Consider the following 11,003-nt stretch of genomic DNA (forward strand, 5'->3'; position numbering starts at 1 on the left):
CATGTTTGTTTGTTTAGGTGTATATCTCTAAGAATCAGATGTATTTGTAGATATCTATAATCTATGTATACGTATGTATATGTATCTTAGGGATAATAGGTCTGTGCTCTTGATTCATTTTGATATACCTATAAGGCCTATATCTATATATATGTTTGCATGTTTAGGGATATATGTATCCATATGTTTCAGATTGTATTTTTGAACCTTTAAATAAATATTTTGTGATGATTCTTTTGTATAATTGGGCCTGTATATTTCAGATGCATTTGTATATGTCAAAAATGTATCTATATTATATTTGGGCCTACATCTAATTGTTGCATATGTATGTATCTCTATGTTTTAGTTGGGTAGATATCTAAAAATCGATATGTATAATTTGTATCTTTATGTATATGAATATATCTATGTTTTGGATGCATTCTATGTTTGGGGAATATGTCTCAAAATGTTTTGCATGCAACTTTTGATAGTTCTGTATTTTGGGCACATAAGTATGTGTATATCTGTAAGACTTTTTGGTTATAGCGCAGATAGAAATAAAACCACATATTTAAAATATATTTTTAATAATAGTACATTTTTATTAGCATATAATTGTATTATTTTGAGAAATTGTTTGCTTAAAAACTAGTTTTTACTTAAGATTTAATTAAAAGTAACTCAATAATTTGAAAATATTCAATGTTATAGAAAATCACACTAGTTATTCACAAAAATTGCATATTTTTATATATAGATATTCGTTATGTTCGCATATTCAGCATTTATTTGTTTGCATTCGGGAAGATTGTACGTTCTGGAATGTCGTACCAGATAGTGCATTTACAAGCTTTCAGAATGTTTCAGTGCAAATGCACTCCTGACACGCAGCCCAAAACTGTCTCAAGGATATGCTCTATATACATATATATTCTTTATTATATTTATATATTTTTTGTTTGTTTGTTTGAACTGAAAGAACTCAAATTACATTTGGCGGCAACGAACAACGAACAACGATTAGGAGGCGGCGGCGTGTCAGTGTGGGCGTGGCAGACGCGGACGGCATCAGCGACCAGTAGAGCCAGTTGTGCTCGTTACAAATTCGAATTGTTGTTGTTGTTAAAACAAAAAATTTGAGAGTGCGCGCGCGCGCGCGCGAGAGAGAAACAAAAGCAACAAAAACCAAATAACATTTGTACATGCAGCAAAGGGGGAGTGTGTTTAGGGGGGGAGAGAAAACATTACAAATGTTTAAAAGTGGAAGATTTCAAATTAAACAAATGCGATTAGCGAACATACTGTGTGTGCGATTGTGGAGTGTAAACGAGTGATGTATGCGATCTATCACGACCCTCGGAAATACCCTGTAAAACATTTACTTGAATAATGACAAGCAGCAGGGAAAACATGAATAAGAACTTTTAAGCTTGGCACTATCAAAGATTCAATAAAGCCAGATAAATAGCAGTAACAGGATACAGGATTTAGAGTCTGGCGCCAAATCAGTTTTTAACTAGTTGTTCCTCTAGCTAAGTGATATAGTGGGATATATCCCTCGATTAGCTAAATAGCATTAAAGTAATGTGTTGCGATTTAGCTTGAATTGTTCCTATATCAAAACTATATGATATAGAAGTACAATATTAATCGTCTTTTGGTTCATATTCGATTAGCATATAGAAACTCCGGAGATCGGCTAAAATGTATTTTGAGAAAAAACAAAACTGTTTATCGACTGATCGATCAGCTATATGAAATATATATATATATATATATATGCTATATAAAGTGTGCTATATATAAAGCTCAAAGGTTGGCACATGTTTTCTACACAAAATAAATGCGCTCTGCAAACAAAGAGAGTGAAAAGTTGAAAGGGGCAACGCGGACTTCGTCGGAAATCAAATACAAACAAAAAGATTTGGAATTGGAATTGGATTTTAGCGACGCGTCGTCGTGGCAGGCGGCGATAAGATAAGCGCCCGCCGCAAAAGTTATTAAAAAAACAAAAAAAAATATATATAAGTACATTTTGTCGTGTTGGTGCCAAAGTCGATTTTCATGTGCGTAAGTTAGAAAATTAAGTTGAAATTGTAAAAGAATTGTTAATTGCTATTTGATGCGATTTGATTTTTGATGTGAGCCAAATGACCAAATGGCCGCAACAATTTGTGGAGCGTACGAATTGGTGCGTGCGTGGTTGCACACCTTGGGTGCAGCAGCTGCCATTGTCGCTGTCTGAAACTCAATTGGCCTTCAAATAGGGGCTTGGTGGGGACTAAGGTGCGGCTAACACAAAGTACAGTGAAAGCTCAGTGGAGCGAACACGCACTGCCAGACAACAGCTGCTTGTGCTGCTCAGATTGAAACAGGTGTCACGGAATTGCATAAAATTTCATGCGGAGGCAACATTGTTATACCCTGAACCCTTTGCAAATGGCTAAAAAGGGTATACAGCAGCTCCGACCCCACAAATTATATATATTTTTGATCAGCATCAATAGCCGAGTCGATCTAGCCATGTCCGACTGTCTATCCGTACCAGCCAGACTTGAACGTAGATTTATGTTATATATAATTTATGATAATCGATAAGAATCGTTATCGATATCTTTTCGTTTATAGCTATCGCATTATTTAAATTGCAAATTCTTACAAATTCCCTTTTTTTATTTATATAAATAAATAAAAGAAAGCTGTCTAATTGGCATTTGCTGGCAGCTGCTAAAAGACTAAACCAAATCAAAGAAGGCATTTGAGCTAAAGCAGAAATGATTTCCAGTAAGATGTTCGTTAGTGGAGCTTTCACTGTGCGCAGGAAGAACAGCTAATTATTTGCAACAATAAACCACTGAAATATTGCCATTGCAACTGAAAAGAAACGAGACACGCATATGCCAAAAACTAGCTGCGTATACGCCGCGTGCGCCGCACAATTAACCAATTGTTTGCGCCAACAAATTTCGTTCAGTGTAGGAAAATATTGAAAGTAACACAACTGACTTTTAAATCGCGTGCGCGCTCTAAATTCTAGAAAGAGAGCAACAAAAAAGACGTGAAAAAAAAAACTACAGTAATAACTAATAAATAAATGCACAAGTGCGAGGGCAACAGCAACTGGTACAGTAAAACACATTAACAACGCGGCCAATTAAATAAATTAAGGCTTATTTGTGTCAGTGTGTGTGTGCGTGTGTGTGTGTGTGTGTGTGTGTGTGGGCTTAGCTGTATTGACGCACGCTTAAAAAGCGTTACAAAAAATAAACATGAGTAAAAAAATAAATAATGTTGAAATTATAAATTTATGATGTGTGTTAAATGGGTTATAGACGCTCGCTCGGACAAGTTGCCACGACTGCGCAATGCTCTGTCAAGGCAAACATCAACAGATTCTTGATACTGACTCTGAAACTGTAAACGCCAGCCAATTGCCATCAAACTGTTTACAATTTCTTCAAATTAAACATGATTAAAAAATGACTAAATAGAAAAAAAATGCTGGCCTTGAGTAAAAACTACATTTACCAGAATTTATCGACTAAAATTAAGCAAGAATTATTTTCCAAAATGTTTCCAGTTTGTTATTGTTACAATCTTTTGGACTACAAATAAAGGGAAATGTAGAAATGTAGGAAAATAAACAACATTGTCATCGAGCCAACCAACTTTGTTAGTTTTTTGCACTTTTCCATACAAATGTCTAGCGCTTTGCGCTGAATAGAGCGACGTATATGGCCAGAATATTTGATGAACAGGGTATGCAAATCTTGAAAAGAGACCGTCCCAACCCTCAACTCTAACAAACCATGCTACAGAAGAGCCCTGCACCCCGCTCAGGCCACTTAGTAACTTGGCTATAATTTCATTAGGTAAATGCTGAGCGCTTTTCATTAACAGTTCTCAGTGTGTAGTGTGTGTGTGTGTGTGTGTGTGTGTAGTGTGTGTGTGTGTAGTTGTTGACCAACACGCTGCTTAGCTTTTATCTGGGTCATAAACGCCGACACAGAAAACCTGCCCTGCCAATGTGTCGTAAAAAAGTTCGAGCCCGCAGCGTTGCCAGCTTTTATAGTTATTTTCTGTACAATACAATACACATGTATTTTTTGTTGTTCAGCGGAAGTTGGCCAAAAGAGTTGCAAGTACCTAAAAGCCAAAAGGCAGCTCCATAAAGCTGCTTAAATTCATTTACTGTTTGACAACGAAAAATTGGTGGCCAAATGGCAGCCAATTAGCACGTCGCATAATCAGACATGTGTGCCAGTACAGTAAACGCTCGTTGGAACGAACCACATTTGGGATATACGCACTAAAAAAATGGCTAAAACCTCTCAACGAGTGTTTACTCTAAGTATGAAGAACAAGTAAAGCTTACTCTCGCTGCGTCTGGCAGCGTAGCAAAAGTAGCTCATAACTACTTTCGGTGCACGACAGCGAGTGGCTTCTGTACGGCCGCTAAGATATGTGTAAACATAGCTGACTAGACATACTCTAGATTTCTAGATTTCTGGTGTATGACTGCGATTCGATTGTGAAATGTGCGCCTGGCAACCAACTGGGTTTCTTATGTTTTTTATTCTACTTATAACCACGAATTCTAAATGCTTTTTTTACACAATATTTTCTTTGCTTCTTTCTCTTTGAAGAAGTGGAAAAATTATCTATCGAGCGCCCTGCGGCACATATTTTAGCTATTTCTCTCTCTCTCTCTCTCCCTGTCTCGTTTTTCTTGGGCATTTCGGCTAATTTTAAATACCACGCGAATTTATTGTTGAATGCGAGAAAGCAACAAACAACAACTGAGTCATGCGGCAAATGCGTGATAGGCTCGAAGATTTGTGCGGCCAGGCGAGAAAAAAGCCAAACGTATATGTTGAATATGAGATTGTGATATACCTGAGCGTATATACTTATAACAACGGAGCAAGAAATATGGCAAGAGAGCGAGCAAGACGAGGCAGAGAAAGCGTGAAGATTAACAAGAGTTCAAACGTTTTTTTTTTTTAATTGAAATGCATGTGGCTACAAATCTATTTCTATATCTTTATATATATATATGTATATGTTCGTCAGCACTTTACCATTACATGAAAGAAGAAAAGGTAAACTTGCCGTCAGACTGTCTTACGAATGCAATTTCTGTTACGCGCAGCCAGTAAAACGTTTAAGAAAACGCAAACACAAAAAAATACTCAGAGATTATGCTTGGGAGAGTCAAAATATCAAAAGCTCTTGAGTGTGTTACCAAGATAAGGAGCGAGCCAGTAAAACGTTCAAGGAAAACACAGGCAAACATAAAAAGCTACAAAAAAAATCTAAAAAAAGAGACATCAGCTTCAATAACTAGGAGAAGAGTGAAGCCAGTAAAACATTTAAGGCAATCAAAAACAAAACAAATTTAAAAGTGCCAAACACATTTACTTAAAAGCGAACAAGTTAGACTAAAGCTGAGCTAATTTAGGACTCGACAAGCAATGTATGTTTTTTATTCTGGTAGAGTAAATGCATAAACAGCTGCTAAAACGTTTAAGAAAATAAAACAAAGAAGAATTGAAAAACTAAATGATCTTGAGAGAGAGAGAGAAGAAAGAGAGAAGCAGCGCGAGAGATATGTCTACAGAAATATAATATCCAATGATATTATAAAGAAAGTTTAAAGAGTGCAAGTTAATAAAACCAATAAGGAAATGGCTTAAAATACTCCAAAAACAATAAACATATTTATAATAATTTCGCATTGGGACACAAAGAGTGTAGCTTCAGCTGAGCAATTGAAAATTACAGCTTGACAATTGTTATGAAACCAACAAGAACACACACATACACACACTCTGACACAGTTATAAAGCCGTTTATTTAATGTCTAATTCGTTTGTTGTGCACACACAAAGACACAACTGTCTTTTTAGACTGGCCCAAAACGAAGCGAAGCGAGCGGAGAGCAAGGGAACAATTTGAACTAGTTAAAGTTGCCGCAGTTGGCCAAGTTGGCAAGGCACAGAAGTAGACTATATATATATATATACATATACATATATAATGCTTTATAGATACCGATTCTTAGCAGGTCGGTTGGGTAACATTGCAGCTGACCCAAATTGCTGGGCCTCGATTTATAGTGTTTTGTGTTCTGTGTGTGATGTAATAAAGTGAAAAGCGAAATGACACAAAAGTGCGCATTGATTTTGCAAGTGCAGTTCGAGGAGAGGGTGTGCGTGTGTGTGTGTGTGTGTGCGGGTGTGTGTTAGTCTATAAATTGATACACTTTTGCAGCGTTTCATTCTCGTTCTCGTTCTCATTGTCAATTTGCATTTTGGAGGTATTTTTAGCGACGAGTTGACTTCATTTTGGGCCAACATTTCGTTCGCAAACTTGTCTTTTATATCTATGTATATGTGTACGTAATACAGTGAAGGCTCACTCGAGCGAACGTACTGGGAAAATGGTTGGAAAAACATTCAGATTGCAGACTTTGTATCTAACATTTGGGCATCATTTTCTTTGCACAAGAAAAGTTGACAAAGTGGAACAATCAAGGCAAGCTGTTCGTTAGTCAGAGTTTTTACTGTATGTATTGCAACCCTTTTTTTTACAGTTGTTATTTGCCAATGTGCAATGCAGAGTGCATTTTGGCGACGAGCCAAAGAGAATCTTTATTTTTGGCTACTTGGCTAAGCTCACAGCTTGCGCAGCCTTGCGGCACGAACTGCAGCAGCGGCAGATACTAGATAGACATATGTGTATATGCAAGTATATAGATGCAAAGATACATCTGTAGATATAGACAGCGATACGCTATGCATCTGTTAGATACTCAGCCCAAGTTATGCAGTTGGCAAGGCGCTTAAATCAATAGTTGAGCAAAATCCTTGCAAAATGTTTGCTAACAAATTGCCAAAGGAACTTTTTTTTTTTCTGTTCTAGGCACAGCTGTTTGTGAGTGGGTCGTGGGCTGTGGGCCTTGTGGTTCAACTGAAAACTGGGTCATAACACTGACCTAATTTGTGTGTTGCTCCTTTTTCTTCTTTTTTTTTTTGTTACTGGGCGGATAACTGCACTTGGAAGTGAACTGAACGCTGTAGCAATTGGCCTGAAAACTGGGTATGAGGCGACCTTGTCGGCCGCTCTGAAGGTCGGCCCCGGCCAGCAGAGCATGAAATATACACAAAATGCCACGGCAATCTATACTATATAATAATATATATACTAGCAGAGCAGCTATAAATGCTTATTTTGCTTATATATATTGAATTCAACGTATTTTGCGCTGCTTATCTGGTAACACGTGATTCATGCACAGCATAAAAAATAAAATAAAAAGGCTGCTGTTAGTCCAGACGCTTGACTTATCAGCGCATTTTGTTGTTTTGCTAAAACAAAAAGAATACAAATACAAATACAAATACAAGAACAAGAAAAGTCAGCTGAAAGTTAGCCGAAATGCGAAAGTCCCTAAGAGTTGTGACATATGCAACATTTTCAATGCAATTGCAACGATAAAGTAGCAGATAAAGTAGCAGATTAAGCAGTAGATAAAGTAGTAGATAAAGTAGCAGATTAAGTAGTAGATGTAGCAGTAGATACAGCAGTTCGCTATTGAAAGCATGTTAACTCTGTTTTATCACAAGATCTCTTCTATGAGAACTATATGATATTGTATTGCAAACAACAAGAGGTATCTTTGGGGGGTTTTTCATAAGTTTTCATATACTTTATAGCTCAACGATATCTACATATCTGCCCAGCTGTTTAAGTAGCTTGCAAATGTGCGTCAGGCGCAAAGTATCTTTTTACAAAGTATATTTTATAGACAAATGACTGAATGAGAAGCGGCAACGCGTCGCAGACAGCTTGATGATGTCATTTGGGGAACTTTTTTTTTTTTTTTTTTTTGTTATTTTCTTGCAGATACGTAACGCTCGTCTCCAGACAAACAGAGAGAACAGGCAGACAGCCAGACAGCGAGACAGGGCGACAGGCATATAGATAGCTAGATGTTTGGGTTGTTGACGCGTCTGCTGATACGAGAGACCAGTTGTTCGGCTTGTGCGAGGTACAAATTCCAAAAGCAAATTGGTTGGGCAAATAAATACAAAACAATTTGTAAGCCAAATACAGTGGCAGCTCGCTAAAAGGTGTCATTTGGTTGTTTTTTAAGGAAATAGAATTGGAATTGAAACACGCGAATTGTTAAGACTTTTTGTAGCTTTCATTCGTTGTGCAAGCTTTTCATTTAACTAGAAGATTAACTATAAGAAAATAAAGAAAATGTGTCTAAAGAGCAGCTACTAAATAATACAAAAAAAAACAAGTTAACAATAATTGAAATGTCTGAAACGTTTTCTACATAGAGCTGCTTTCTTGATGCACAGAAATAGAGAAGGGAGACAGAATCAAATGAAATGTCAATGCAACATTTTAAATGTGCCTTATATTATTAATATTCTCATAAATTCCGGTCTAATTTTTTAGTGCTTTATCAACTTTTTTAAGAAAAGATGCGGGAAATTTTGCAATACTTGGAATATGATTTGAACTTGTGTATTTTGCACGACTAATTTATTTGATTTTGTTTTTAGTAAAAAAAGTTCATGATTAATTGCTTTTGCAATTAAAAAATAAAAATAACAAAAAGCTGGCCGGTTTTAAACCGGTTTTTAAGAGCTTTTGCAACTGCAAAAACAAAGAAAATAAGATATCTACAAAAATTCGCACTGAGTTGTGCGCTAATTGGGCGAATAATCGGTTTGTATTACAGTAAAACATGATATATCAGTTGATACCCTGGGTTTTTTTCTTTTTTCGTTGGCTTGTGAATCATTTCACAGCGAGGGAATTTTACAAAAAAAAAAGCTTAAAAAAACAATTAATAAAAGCTTGAGCTACAGTTTTCAGTAGAAAGACCCAAAGCTAAGCAAACTGAAACGCTTGTTGCAATTTTTTTTTTCGACTTGATTTTTGCTATCTTTCTGTGTCAAATGCATTTTTCAGTCATCTTTTCACACACTCACGAAATCGACCTCATAACGAGCCTTGCAACGCCCACACACACGCACACACTTAAACAGCTGTTTGTGTGTGTGTGTGCTCGACCATATGCCGTTTGTTATTTTTACACACGAGAAATATTGCAAAAATTCTTAAAATGCAGCAAGAAAAACGAAGCAGGTAATAGTGTGTGTGTGTGTGTGTGTGTGTGTGCGTGTGTGTGTGTGTGTGCATATAGATAGCTATATAAGCCAATAAAATGTGCTGGCATGTATGTGTGCATGTGTGTGTGTCTGTGTAGTACAAGTTGCATGTGTGCAAGGTCAAGTGGTTACGTTATGCAGTGAGCGTGTGTGTGTGTGTGTGTGTGTGTGTGTGTGTGTGCAGCGAAAAAATCTGTGAAATTGCGCATACGCTGTGTGTGTCTGTGTGCGCGTCTTGTTTAATTGCCAGCACATGAAATTCGTTTGTAGTTTGCCGCTTATTAAAGCGTCGCTTTTCGCTGCTACAAATGCAATTTCCCAAAACGGAAAGGATAACGTAAAGCTTTATACGTTATATAACGCAAATAAAAAAAAAAAACAAAACAAAAGAAACGAGAAGAGAAGTGGGTTACAATTACAAACAGACTGCAGACTGCAGGCTAGTCTAAAATTAAACTGAACGAAAGAGTTTAACAGAAAATGAAAGAGAGAGCGCGCGTGAAGGTGGGTGGCTGGGAGTGAGAGGGACCAGGGGGGGTCAGAGTGTGAGTGCTTGCGAGCGTGGGAGCCGCTGATTGTTTTCAGCCCACACGCACATACAGTCAAGGAGCTTTAAGCTCGACTCTAACGGCATGCCAAGTAATTGATGTGCATTGCAACTGTTTCACATGGCATTCGCTTTGTTTTATTTTATTATTGCATAATAATGTTGCTGCTAATGCAGGCGAAATGCAAATTCGAATTCGAAATGAAAATGAATTTGTGGGCAGATGCGCTGCACGGCGTTACGTGTGCATATCAAACAGTTTATGCAATATATGCACACAAGCACACACACAAACACACAACACACACTTAAACAGTCACAGACTGGCACACATGGTAGGTTAAACAGCTGTTTTGGTTATAACAGAAAACAATACGTTGCAACGACCGCTGCTCGCCTAATCCAAATTCCACAAAATCCACAAAGTCCGATTATGCCAACTGCCCAACAGCAGCAGAGCCGCTCCTCGCAGCCGCCTCGTGATGTTGTTAACTCGATGTGGAAATTAAAACTGACGACTGGCGACTGACGACGTTGGCCGTTGCAGCTGAAAGCAGACGGCAGCTGGCAGCCAACGGGCAGCGCCGCAAGCGCTGTCGACGTCAACTGCAGCTGCGACTGCGACAGCGACAGCGACTGCGAATGCAATGGTAATTGCTGTTGTTCTCGTTGTTCTCGTTGTTGTTGTTGTTGTTGCTGCTGTTATGTTTGTCGTTGTTTGTGTTGTTCTTGTTGTAGTAAAAGAAAACTGTTACAATTTTAGGCCAATTTCTTTGGGAACGGAACGGAACGCAACGTGACGCGACGCGAACCGACTGCAACGACAAAATTTCGATGGCCACGCGGCGTGAATGAAACTTGCAGCAAATGTACAAATACACGTGTGCCTATGTATGCGCGCGTGTGTGTGTGTGTGTGTGCGGCGAGTGGAGTGAGTTGGCGCGCTGGCAGCCCCAAAGACGCGCAAAGGTGAAATATACTAAACGCTGGGCCGTGCGCTGCACTGTGGCATTTATTTCTGTACGAGCCTCGGCTCTCTCGTTGCAGCAAGGAGGTGCCACACAACACACACACACACACACACACACACACAGACACAGACACACACACACATACAAATAAGTACACTGAGACTCAGGCTCGCTAGCTTTTCATTTCGTTCGGCGTAAAGTAAACTGTAAACTGCGCTGCTCTAATGCTGAAGCGCAACTGTCAGCTGCTCAACGCTCGTGCACAAAAGCTAACTGAGCAGAGTTGAAAAAAAAAAAGAGAGTGAGAGA

General features: G+C 38.2%; 1 long non-coding RNA gene across 1 annotated transcript in view; it reads right to left on the reverse strand.

The window, feature by feature from the left end:
- Nucleotides 1-11,003, reverse strand: part of LOC116650284 (uncharacterized) — a 31,209-nt gene that overhangs the window by 789 nt on the left and 19,417 nt on the right. The gene's annotated exons all lie outside the window — the stretch shown is intronic.

The sequence above is a fragment of the Drosophila virilis genome, chromosome 2 (genome assembly GCF_030788295.1).
Source record: "Drosophila virilis strain 15010-1051.87 chromosome 2, Dvir_AGI_RSII-ME, whole genome shotgun sequence".
Classification (NCBI taxonomy): domain Eukaryota; kingdom Metazoa; phylum Arthropoda; class Insecta; order Diptera; family Drosophilidae; genus Drosophila; species Drosophila virilis.